Source organism: Terrapene carolina, unplaced genomic scaffold (assembly GCF_002925995.2).
Source record: "Terrapene carolina triunguis isolate 2854851 unplaced genomic scaffold, T_m_triunguis-2.0 Scaffold93, whole genome shotgun sequence".
Lineage (NCBI taxonomy): Eukaryota > Metazoa > Chordata > Testudines > Emydidae > Terrapene > Terrapene triunguis.
Genome location: NW_020664444.1, coordinates 22,584,848 through 22,597,073, shown reverse-complemented (window position 1 = coordinate 22,597,073; position 12,226 = coordinate 22,584,848).

Below are 12,226 nucleotides of genomic sequence, written 5' to 3'. Positions count from 1 at the left end.
GTCTTGGCCCCGCCTAACCCCATCGGTAAAACAGGGCTCCCAGTGAGGGCCTGCACCCCAGAGGTGTTGGGAGGCTTGGCCTGTTCATGCACTTTGAAGTTACTGTAGAACAGCAAGGAATTATTGCTCTGTACTAAGCTCCCAGGTCCTCTGAAGGATCATACGTGCGGCGGCCTGGTGCTGCTTTCGCACAAGGGATAACAATTCAAGTCACTAGAGTTAGGCTCTTCCACTCGGTAGGTAGTGTCTTCAGAGCAGCAAGGATTACCCCTACCCTTCCCCCACTATTTTTAATGATAGGTTGAAGGCGGATCTTCCTGTGTACTTAAAAGGCTAGGCCAGGGGTAGCCAACCTGAACCTGAGAAGCAGCCAGAATTTACCAATGTACATTGCCAAAGAGCCACAGTGAATATAATTATATAAGTTGATAATGTATATTTATTATACATTTATAATGTATAGTTAACAATAACAACTTAATCTTTTACTTAGTGGAACTTCTGGCAATCTTTGCTTTCAACAATTCCCTTGAAGTTGGTTTGTGTTCAGTTGTGCTCACCCGCAGCAGTTCTCTTAAGTGGCTGTCTGTCAAAACGGATCAGTGCTTGGATTTCACGTTTGAGTGTCGAGAAAACAGACTCACGAAGATAGGTTGAGGCAAACAGATTAATTTTAGGGCTGCACCTCTGATGTTGGGGTATTTATCCTTGGGTACAAATTTCCAGAAAGTAAGGGTCTGCTCTGTCTTCTGAACAGATTTCAATCTGTCATCTTCCAAAAGTTCTATTATTTCCATCTGGGATGTTGCCTCATCAGTGACTAAAGGGGGCTTCAGACAATCGGCTTCAGCACTAAAAGGGCTAATCAGAGGTCTTTTCTGCTGCAAATCTTGGAATCTTTCCCCCAAACTGTCCTTAAGATCTTTAATCACGCCACATACCTAGTTGTGCTCTGTTTTAGGGGTTCTGCTGCATCTTCTTTTGATCTGGCTTGAAGTTGTGAAATTGAGGGAAAGTGTGTCAGCTCTCCCTCAAGCATTTGTCTGTGAAACAACTGCAGTTTGTTCATGAACACAAAGATGCCTTGCACTAGATCAGACAGCAACCGGAATTTTCCTTGTAAGTCCACCTTTAGTTTATCCAATTGCAACAGCATGTCTGCAAGAAATGCCAAGTCTAGAACCCATCCAGGATCTGTAAGCTCAGGGTGTATTTTGTGCTTCTCCTCCATAAACAATTTTACTGGTTCCAGAAGCTCAAAAAAACGGGAAATAATTTTACCTCTCGAGAGCCATCGAACTGCACAGTGAAATGGCAAATCGCCAGGGGAGTCGTCTTCATCCAGTTCTTCAGTTAGATTTTGAAATTGTCCGTAGTTGTGAAATTCATTCTCTCAAATGCACTCAACATGCAAGACAGGTTTCATAACGTGATCAAATTTGAGATTTTTCAATACCAGTTGCTCCCGATGAATAATACAGTGAAATGTCCAAAATTTGGGAAGGCTCTCGTCAGACTTACAAAGCCCCACTAATCCATTCGCAGTGCCCCACATGGACGAAGCCCATCCATTGCAATGGCAGTGAGCTTCTGTAAAGGCAGTGGCTTTTAGCAACTACCAACATGAACGTCTCCTTTAGATCTCGTCCACAAGTTCTGTCCTTTAGTGACATGGTATCGAGGAGTTCTTCCCTTACAACACAGTCGTCAGGCACAGTGCAGACAAATACCGATAAGGTTTATCCTGTGCATGGCACGACTCATCCAAAGCGATGCTCAGATACTCACACTGCTGAAGTTGTGAGTGCAGTTGCGATTCGATGTCACTGTTCAGGTCAAAGATTCCGCGTTCTATTGTGTGGCGTGAAAGCTGCAGACCAGAAATTTTCTTCTGTATATTCTCATTCTCTGGTGACAGGATTGAAATCACATCAGTGAGGCATGTTTTTATAGGCTCTCCTTCAGAGTAGGGCTTTTTCACATGGGCTATGTGCCAGGCCACATAATAGGAGGCTAACATTACAGTCTGCGATCGGTTGGCAAATCTGGTGAAGAACTGGGCTTCTACATCTGTTTGTTTTTTCAAAGTTTTCAGTTTTAAAGTGCGGAGTTCAGAACCTTGTGGGAATTCTTGACCCATATGTGCATGGCTAGAAGCAAAATGCCCCTGCAAGTTTGAAGATTCGAACTGAGAGATACACGTTTGGCAAAGAAGACACATGGCCTTACCATTTGCGTTCAACCAAAAAGTACTTATTCTCCCACTCCTGTTGGAAGCCTTGATTTTCATCTGTGTATTTTCTTTTGTTTGCAGTTGCCTTCCATTGTTAGACGGTGTAAAAAAATTTTTGATCAAACATTTCCACACCAGCTAGTCACCGTGTGCTTTATTCAAGGAGACACTGGTGCTGACCAGGGGGTGCTGGACCCCTGGGTCTGTCCCAGGCCCCAACTCCCACTCAACCCCTTTCCCCAAGTCCCCACCCGCACCTCCACTCCACTTCTTCCTGCCCCCTCCCCCAAGTGAGTTGTGTCCTAGCTCTTCCCCCCCCCCCCCCAAGCCTCCTGCACGTCGCAAAACAGCTGAATGTGGCGGGCAGGAGGCACAGGGAGGGAGGAAGCGGCGCTGGGGGAGGGAGAGGTGAGGCTGTGCACCACCTCCTCTCTCCTCCCCCCGAGCCTCCTCAACACCGCAAAACAGCTGATCGCAGCAGGCGGGAGGCGCTAGGGGAGGGAGTGGAGGCTGATAGGGTTGCTGGTGGGTGCTGAAAACCCACCATTTTCCCCCCAGAGTTGGCTCCTAGCAGGAGCTGCATATTATCTTCTGAAGAGCCGCATGCGGCTCCAGAGCCACAGGTTGGCCACCCTTGGGCTAGGCCAATGAGAAACAGTGGAGAATCAGATCCGCTATGCTAGACAGAATCAGGTATAATTAAAGATGGGCCTAAAGACTGGGAGAGCTGAGGGCTGAATCTAGATCCAAATTCTCCAGTTTGGACCAGGAGTTGGAATTTCCTATAATCAATCCCAAATGTTCTGTGAGAAAGACCAATTCTGTCTCCTAATGTAATTTTTGAAAACATTAGAGCTTGGCTGTTAAAGCACTTCAGAAACTGCATTATAGTGATCTAATAACTGTGTTTTTTCAAATCTGCTGTGAGTTATTGAATTGAAAGTACAAAACCATTGCACACTTTATACGATACCAATTCATTTGAACTCAATGAAAAGGTTTGTAGTAAGTTATCTAGTAGTCAATTATCTCTGCAATTAGGCTGCAATCAGAAGCCATAGGAGGCAGTAGAAGCAGGGGAAGTGTGGGTTTGCGTTAGCAGGCTGAATTTGCAGCAGAATTGTTTTACGAGGACAACAATTTCTGCTTTTTCCAAATTAATGATGTTACCAATTCTCCACAATAGTCTGACTTCTTAATCTAATTCATAACTTTCATCCAGGCTGTTACACTGAATACTTCACCATGGCAAAACTTCCACAGAAGTCACTGGGACTTCTGCCTGTGGAAGGATGTCAGAATTAGGTTTAGAGATGACTTTTGTGCATTAGCCTGACTCTCCTAAAACCTACATGGCCCGATATCAACAATGTACACAGCAGTATTTGTTGGATTCATGTTGTTCAGCCCAACCCTCATAATAAAGAGAACATTTGTGACACATCAGGAATGCCAACATAAGCTAGTCTTTAAGGAATTATTGTTTCACTTTTTGAGAGTATGTTGATGTCACATACAGCAGCAAGGTCCTGATCCACCAAAGCACCTCTCAGCACATGCATAAGCATGGGAGTACTCCCCTTAAAATTAAGCAAGTACCTAATTTAAGTGGTTTGCTGGAGCAGGGCAAAATTAGTGTTATTGGCTTTGTATCCCTAACCCAGGCACCATAGACTGCTGGAGGGTAGCAAGCAGGACTAGCAACACTGTAAATAACATTGCTAGTTATTTGTCTAGTTGGCTTTGTGTCACTATTAAAGAAACAATAATTTTACCCTATTTCCTCTTCCTTCAATTAAATCTCTAAATGTTCCCAAAAAGCCTCTCTGCATTGCACACATCTTTGTAATATTGTAAACAAATGTAACACATGGCTATTAAAACCAGAGGGGACCATTATGATCATCTAATGATCACCGGACCTTAAACATAAGGAAAGATGTCTTGTTTAGTGAGCAGAGCACAATGGAGGGGAGTCCAGAGTACAACCAATAACTCCTGCATCAAACCAAGTAAATTTGTAGTTGAACTACAGCACTGATTGTAGAGAGCCATGATACAAGTATTCGGACACCTATTTAGATTGAATATTTTATAAACTACCCTCTTATAGCAATTTTTAAAAATACTGGCATTTCTATCACGACTCCCAGAATCCCAGAGCACTGAAAGTCGCAAATGGAACACATGCACACTACCATGTTAAAATGTACTGTGTGTGCCAGCATGTATGTCATGGCTCAGTCCTTCTAAAGAACCAACCAATGACTTTTCTCAGATGGATCAAGGACATGGCATTAAAATTTTCATAGGGTTGCTTATGAAGTTATGGGCTTTGGTCCCTGTCTTGCAAATTCTTATGCATCTCTTAATTTTAAGCATGAGTAGTTCCACTGATGTTAAAGGTATTTGTTACAGTTCTTGGGGTTCCCAGGACTGTTGGTTTCCAGTCAGGCTTCCAATTCCCCAGCTGCTGCCTTTCTCGGGTGGTGACTCATGTCTCTCTCCCTCTTGATCAGGGTATTGCCAGGCTGCACACTTCCCTGCCTTCACTGTGTTACTCCCAGCAAAAGACAGACTGCCTTAGCACATCTGCTTGCTGTCTCTTCAGAGTAGGGTGACCAGATGTCCTGATTTTATAGAGATAGTCCCGATTTTGGGGTCTTTTTCTTATATAGGCTCCTATTACCCCTCACCCCCGTCCCGATTTTTCACACTTGTTGTCTGGTCACCCTACTTCAGAGACTAACAACAGAGTGATTGATAACCTATAACTGTGGCACTCAGTACTTCCTACACACATTTACATTATTCTTGTGGTGAAAGCATTACAGAGAAGACATATTAAAAGCAATAAAAGAATCTACACGCATGCTAATAAGCTAAGTAGAGATCACCCCAATTCTAACATGGGTTCTGGCAAGAACAGTCCTTCAAAACCCCACAAAGGAGTCTCTTCTACGCTCACAAGTTCATAAGAGCCTCAGTTCAGAGCTAGCACACAGCCTAATTGAACCTCAGGGAGCCAAGTCCTTCCAATCCTTCCCTAATGATTGGGGCCCTCCATGGACCAGAGGTCCTGTCCGTTTGCTGCATCAGAAGGCCTGTTTAAAACCAGGCTATCGAGCCGGAACTCTTTTCTTGTTGGTCCTTGGAGAATCCAGTTTGACCTAGTATATGCGAACCTCTCTAGTGGGTAGCTTCAAAGGGCTGATAACCAGAGGAATTATATTAGCATACACCATTCCTCCTAAAGTAGTAACATACAATGTCACAACACCACATTAAACACTTGCCTTTTAAATACAATGAACTCCAAAAATGTTAAACTTAGTTCAATGAGTTTAACTAAATTAAATTTGTCCAGGATATTGTCCTCTGTCACATTTACATCGAACACCATACGGGCCACAGCATACTTTCCAGAGTTAGGTAATTCCTTAACTATTACCCATAGATACATCTCACACTGATTATGAGGCTTGACAAGTTACAAAGTATCAGTCGGACGTTACCCTTTATGAATAGAGTATACCCTGCAAGACGTGTTTGGTGTAGTGAGTTTGTCAGATCTCAGATGAGCGTTGTTCACAGTGAACAGGGTCCCTTTGCCAACAGGCCTCTGTATCACAGGATTACTCATACATGTGAAATTAAGTGCATATACAAGTGTTTCTAGGATCATGGCCTATATTTGTGTAAGTGACTAGTGATTCTTGGTGCCCAACATGAGATGCCTTGAAGGGGATGATTTTCAGAAAGTGCTGAGCACTCTTAAGGTGAGCAGGATATGAAAAATCCCTAACAACTTGAAAATTTAGGCTCATATGCCTGAGGCGGAGTACTAATCATTAAAAAGCCCATGAAAACAATTGATTTGGCTTCTTGTATATACACACAGCAAATACATTTATTTAAATAGGAATCCAAATTTGGTTACATTTTTATATTACATCCAAAAGATCAAATGTTCAAATGTGGCCCCTTAAAATTTGGCACCTACATTCTGATTTAGGCAACATGTGCGATCCTAAACTGTAGCCCTCCAGTAGAATAAACCTTTCTACCAAAAGGGTCCAGCTTCTTGGGTCTTTTACTTTAGGCATTGCTCCTTGCAGGCCCCATCTTCCCCTTTCATTGGCCACAGAGACCACCAGGGACCCCCGAGGAGGGATGACAGTATAGGAACTCATAACCCTGGGCAGGCACAAAGTGCTTCCTTTTGGCTCTTTTTGATGTGGGGAGGGAGGTGGGGGTTTGCCACAGGGCTTTCACTGGGTCCATAATGGCCTCATTGAGAGGAAGGGCCACTTTCGACTGGCCTGCAGCAGCCAGGATGCTGACCAGGCTATGGTACCCGGATTCTTTCACTATCTCTGTTTGTAAGCCTAAATTAAAAGCCACCCTCTCTTCAGCAGCTCCTTGTGACCCTTGAAGTCATCTTGAGGGAGTGACACACCCATCCCTGATGCTCCTTATCAAGGTCAGGCCACTCCTCTGCCTGGGCATTGCAGGCAGCACCATTGACTCCGGCCCATTCACAGGCACTGTTGAATCCAGCCCCGGATGAGCCGTTGGCACCAGAGAACAGCACGGCTGGAGGTGTTTGCCGCAGCCAGAGACCTGCTGGCGCACTCAGTACCGCCATTGCTGGCAGTACAGGAATTGGCAGTGTCAGTGCTGATGGGCAGGAGGGAGCATGTAGCCCCAAGCTGCCGTCCAGTTTCAGGCCCCACAGTATCGTCCAGAGGGAAACCATCCTTGCTGGCCCTGGTACAAGCTTCCCCGCCCCAGCACCAATCTCTGGCACTGGTCGGAACTGCACCTCCATGGTCCCTGGAGGAAGGCTTGTCGTCGGAGTTGAAGGTTGCGTCTTACTCCTCTGATCCGAGGAGTCACCCTTGGTATCCCTCCTGTCAGCCTTAGCCCATAGGAGTATCATCGAGCGCTTGGCCCAGTGGTCACTGGCCTATACCAATGCAGTGGCCCTTTGGGAACCCATGGGGATTCCCCACGATGCCAGGGCCCCACTTGAAATGCTGTTACTTGGTGGCCTCTAAAAGAAGGGTCTCTCTGTCCCATTGGGCAGCACCTGACCCAGACTCCGGTACTGAGCCCAGTACCAATCTTCAGGATCTGCGGTATCCCATTCGCACCGAAGGGGAGGTGCCTGATGAATCCATTTATGGCTGACAAACCCAATTGCAGCGCGACACAGCTTGACAAGTTTCACAGATCCATGTGTTGTCTGAGTTGGAGTCCAAGATTACAGCACGCTGCTTTCTTCTTTCTTGCTTTGCTTCCATCCTCTGGATCAAAGCAGCTTCATGTTGAACTGCAGCCAGCGCCAGATGTTCCTTCAACATTGAATGGGATTCTGCATGCTCTTCCCAGCTGTCTACCTTGATGTTGAACAACTTCACATCATTTTTGCATACATCGTGGTACCTCCATAAAGGGCAACCCTGCCTTCTAGAGCCGTCTCGAATCTCACTGTACAAAATATTCTTGGGGATACGGTCTCCTCCCATTCTCCTGACATGACCGAGCCATCGCTCTCTCCTCTTCCTGGTAGTAGTTTTTAAGTGAGGCAATGCTGCACACTCCAGCACCTCTGTGTTTGGTATTTTGTCTTCCCCACTTTATTTTCAGGATCTTGTGCAGGGATCTCATGTGGAAGCTGTTCAGTCTCCTGATGTGCCTAGCATACGTAGTCCATGTTTCTGAGCCATAGAGCAGAGGTGACAGCATGCAAGTCTCATAGATTTGCATCCTCAACTTAGTGGAGAGTTTGCTGTTATTACATGCATGTTTCTCTAATACTCCAGAATTCTTAGCTGCTTTTCCGGTTCTCTTAATTAGTTCAGTCTGATAGTCAAAGATTCTTGCTGATCATAGAACACAAGTAGCAAAAGCAGTCAATGAAGCCAAGAGATTTACCCTTCAGAATAACATCAGGCACAGATTCTTCCACCTCTTGGTACATGATCAGTCTTCTTGAAAATCTACCCAAGAGATTTTGCAGAAAAGATTCACCGTGGGCCATCATTCCCAATGAGAATATGTAGAGAAGGAAACAATAGTGAACATAATTAAATCATAATGAAAAACAAGAACCAACCAACTTCTGCATATTCAGATATATGGAGAGAGGTAAGTAGCGGGGGTCACTCAAGGATCTGTACAGGGACCTGTGTTGTTCAACGTATTCATAAATGATCTGGAAAAGGGGGCAAACAGTGAGGTGGCAAAATTTGCAGAGGATACAAAATTACTCAACATAGTTAAGTCCAAAGCTGATTGTGAAGAGTTACAAAGCATCGAAAAAAACTGGGTGACTGGACAACAAAATGGCACCTGAAATTCAATGTTCATAAGTGCAAAGTAATGCATATTGGAAAACAATCCCATTTATGCATACAAAATGGAGTGTAAATTAGCTGTTACCACTCAAGAAAGATCTGGGAGTCATCCTGGATTGTTCACACTTTGAATATGGCATATAATTCTGTCTGCCCCATCTCAAAACAAATATTAAAACTGGAAAAGATATAGAGAAGGGCAACAAAAATAATTAGTGGTGTGGAACAGCTTCTATTTGAGGACAGACGGAAAAAGACTGGGACTGTTCAGCTTAGAAAAGAGACAACTAAGGGGGGCAATATGAGAGAGGTCTATAAAATCATGAATGGTGTGGAAAAAGTGAAGTATTATTTACCCCTTCAGATAATATGAGAACCAGGGGTCACCCTCGGTAGCTGGTTTAAAAACTAGCATAACTAACTTCTTCCCACAATGCACCATCAATCTGTAGAACTCGTTGCCAGGGGATGGTGTGAAGGCCAAAAGTATAACGGGCCGGGGGGGGGGAGAAGAAGGTCAAAAAAGAATTCGATATGTTCATGGAGAATAGGTCCATCAATGGCTATTAGCCAAGATGGTCAGGGAGGCAACTGCATGCTCTGGGTGTCCCTAAACTTCTGACTGCCAGAAGCTGGGACTGGAGGACAGGGGATGGATCACTCAGAAATTGCCCTGTTCTGACACTGGCCAATGTCGGAAGAGAGGATACTGGGCGAGATGGACCATTGGTCTGACCCAGTATGGCCATTCTTATGTTATTATAGAAAGTAACAGTATAGAATAAATATATCTCAGATTCCACTCCAAAGCTCCTGACACAGCAAACATTTACACACGTGGATATTGAATCCCTGCTGACTCACTACATTAAATATATTTGTGCCTAAACCTTTGCAGGACCAGGGAGTAAATGAATGAATGAGATTAGAATACATAGAATCACTAGGACTATTGATATTTGTGAGCTGAAAGGACTTGGAGTGTGATCAACAGAGAACACAGCAGCAGCATTCAAGCTGGAAGAAGTATTACAATTAAACTAGAAACACTGCTTTATACTCCCTTAAATCAGTTAAACATGGACATTGCTGATACATTTACTCCGTACTTAATGTAAGGAGCACATTGAGCAATAACATCATTGAGCCCCGAGTCAGGGTAGACAGAGCACGGTATTGCTATCTGTGCAAGACTGAACTTTAAGGAATCTAGTATATTGTTCTTATAATACCAAGAACTGAAACTTTAAGTCAATGCAAAAGAATATAAAATGTGACTTTAATAGCTTCCCTTAAGGAGAAAATTCACCAGCATCTTCTCAAAGAAACAAAGCACAGAGCAAATTAAGCATAAATTATTATACATGCCATTTTGCACACATCTCATTATGCCCTAGGGAACACACTTTCTTTGATCTCTGCTAGGTAAAGGACATCTGACTTAAATTCCCCTTCCTCCTTTATAGGTCCTACTGCCTCAGGGAATAACATGAGCACCCTCTTGTGGTGAGCAATTTAACACCTGCAAACATCAGCTCTTAACAGAAAGAGTATATAGCCCAATGGATGAAGCAGGTGAGCTGTGGTACAAACGTTCATGGTTCAAATCCTTTTAGGGTTCATTTTTATTGCAAGTGCCTCATAATTTTTTCCTTTGAAGACTGAATGGGCTCAAGACAGCTTTGGCCCTCTTTAATACTCTCTAGTAAACTAATAAATACTTTAACTCTTACTTGAAGAATCAGCTAATATTGTTTGATGAAATCTTACACAATTCTGCAAAGCCCACATGACACCAGGGTGGTCTCACTACCATCCGCATAGTAATCTTTACCATAAAAAAAAAATGAAGATTTGACACAGGGCCATGATAACTGACAGGATTGCTTGTGACAAGAGATGGAATCTGGAGTAAGGGCCTAGCAGCTGCTGATTTACAGAAATCTGCTGCCTTGCTCTCCAAGGCACTAATCTGATTGTGAGCGGCATATCACAGTGCCCAGCAAAGATAACATAAGGACACGAGACATAGGAGCCATCAGAGTTAAAGTCACCGATGAAAATCCCATGTAGTAATCAATAAAGAGGAGTGTTGGCTCCTGCGAATTCTCCTGCAGAAAGCCATGAAGCCTACTTGGTTCCATTGGTGTCTATGAACAACCAGTGAATAAAGGTCCTGTGTGGTTTGTATTAATGCACAGAGAGCTGGTACGTAACTTTTTTTTTTTAAATTCAAACATTACAGAACACAGCCACGAGCACTTCTGTAAACCACAGCAGTCTGCAATTCCCTGATCGGTTTCCGCAGTTTAAAGATGCACCTGCCAAGGTGAACAATAACCAAATGTCTCTGCAAAATACAAGGAACCTTCTTATATAATTGTTGCTCCACACCATCTGCCCCATCAGAAGCTAAGGCAAATCCTAGTACACACATGTATGCGAGTATCTGTCCTTGTAAAATATTCTGATGCTTTTGTGAGACCTAATCATTTAAGTTCATTTATTGCTGAATTTCTATGCTGTGCTTTAGGATCACTTGGTTATTTGGTATTAGATATATACCATACAATATTGTATATGATATACATACAATATTTCAAGAGTCCTCATGACCACACATCAATCATCATCATGTTCCTATTACACCTCCGGCATTTAGTGCAGTGATGAAGCTCCTCCACTCCTGTCTGTTTCTGGCAAGTCTTTCAGTGGTTCCTCATGACCACATTTTAAAGTATTTTATTGAAAGATCTGTAGTCAGATGAGCTTCTAGGTATAAGAGGCAAACAGAAAAGAAGTGGGCGGGAGGTCACGTGGTAGAACAAATGACTGTCTCTGGTAAGATTTTAATTTCCCACTGGACTTTACCTGCACTCATTCTATATTGTGCAAGCCCCAAAACAAGCTGCTCACCAGACAGGTTTAAATTCTTACATCCTGAAACTAGAGAAAGATTGGGGGGGGGGAAAAAGAAGGGAAATCAAGTTTGCATGAAAGGCTTTTTTTCCTTATGCCGCTAGACCTTAATGTACTATACACACACACACTTTTTTTTTTTTTTTAGTGTCCTGGTTAAAAGACAGTAGATTAGCAGTGTCAACAGTAGATTAGCATTATATGTCATCATATGTCCAGCTGCTAGAGGATTACATCAGAATGCAGAAGTCACAAGAACCCCATAAAAAGTCATCCTGAGATTACAAGTTTTACATCTTGTAATCTGATCATGAGATCAAGGGTTGAACAAAATTTAAAGTAGGTAGAGCCACAAAGATTGGTTTACCATGAAATACAAGTAAATCAAGTTATACATGAGAAATGTGTGTCCCAGTGTATAAGTATTTATCATTTAGATTTTTCTTTTTAAATTGCCAGGATGTTGTTGCTCAAATATGAAGTACATTAAAACTGGTGTAGGTTAACAAGATCACGTTGATGGTGCCTCAGAAGAATGAGCTGTGATTAGACAATAACCAACCACCTGTAATGAGAAGTGCTTTCAGAAGGGATGCTGTGAATACCCATTATGAAAATAGGTTTGCTTTTACTCCACAAATCTGTATCTTACATATCAATTGATAGCTGCTTGCTTTTTGTTCCTCTTAGCAAGACAGCAAGTTCAATTCCA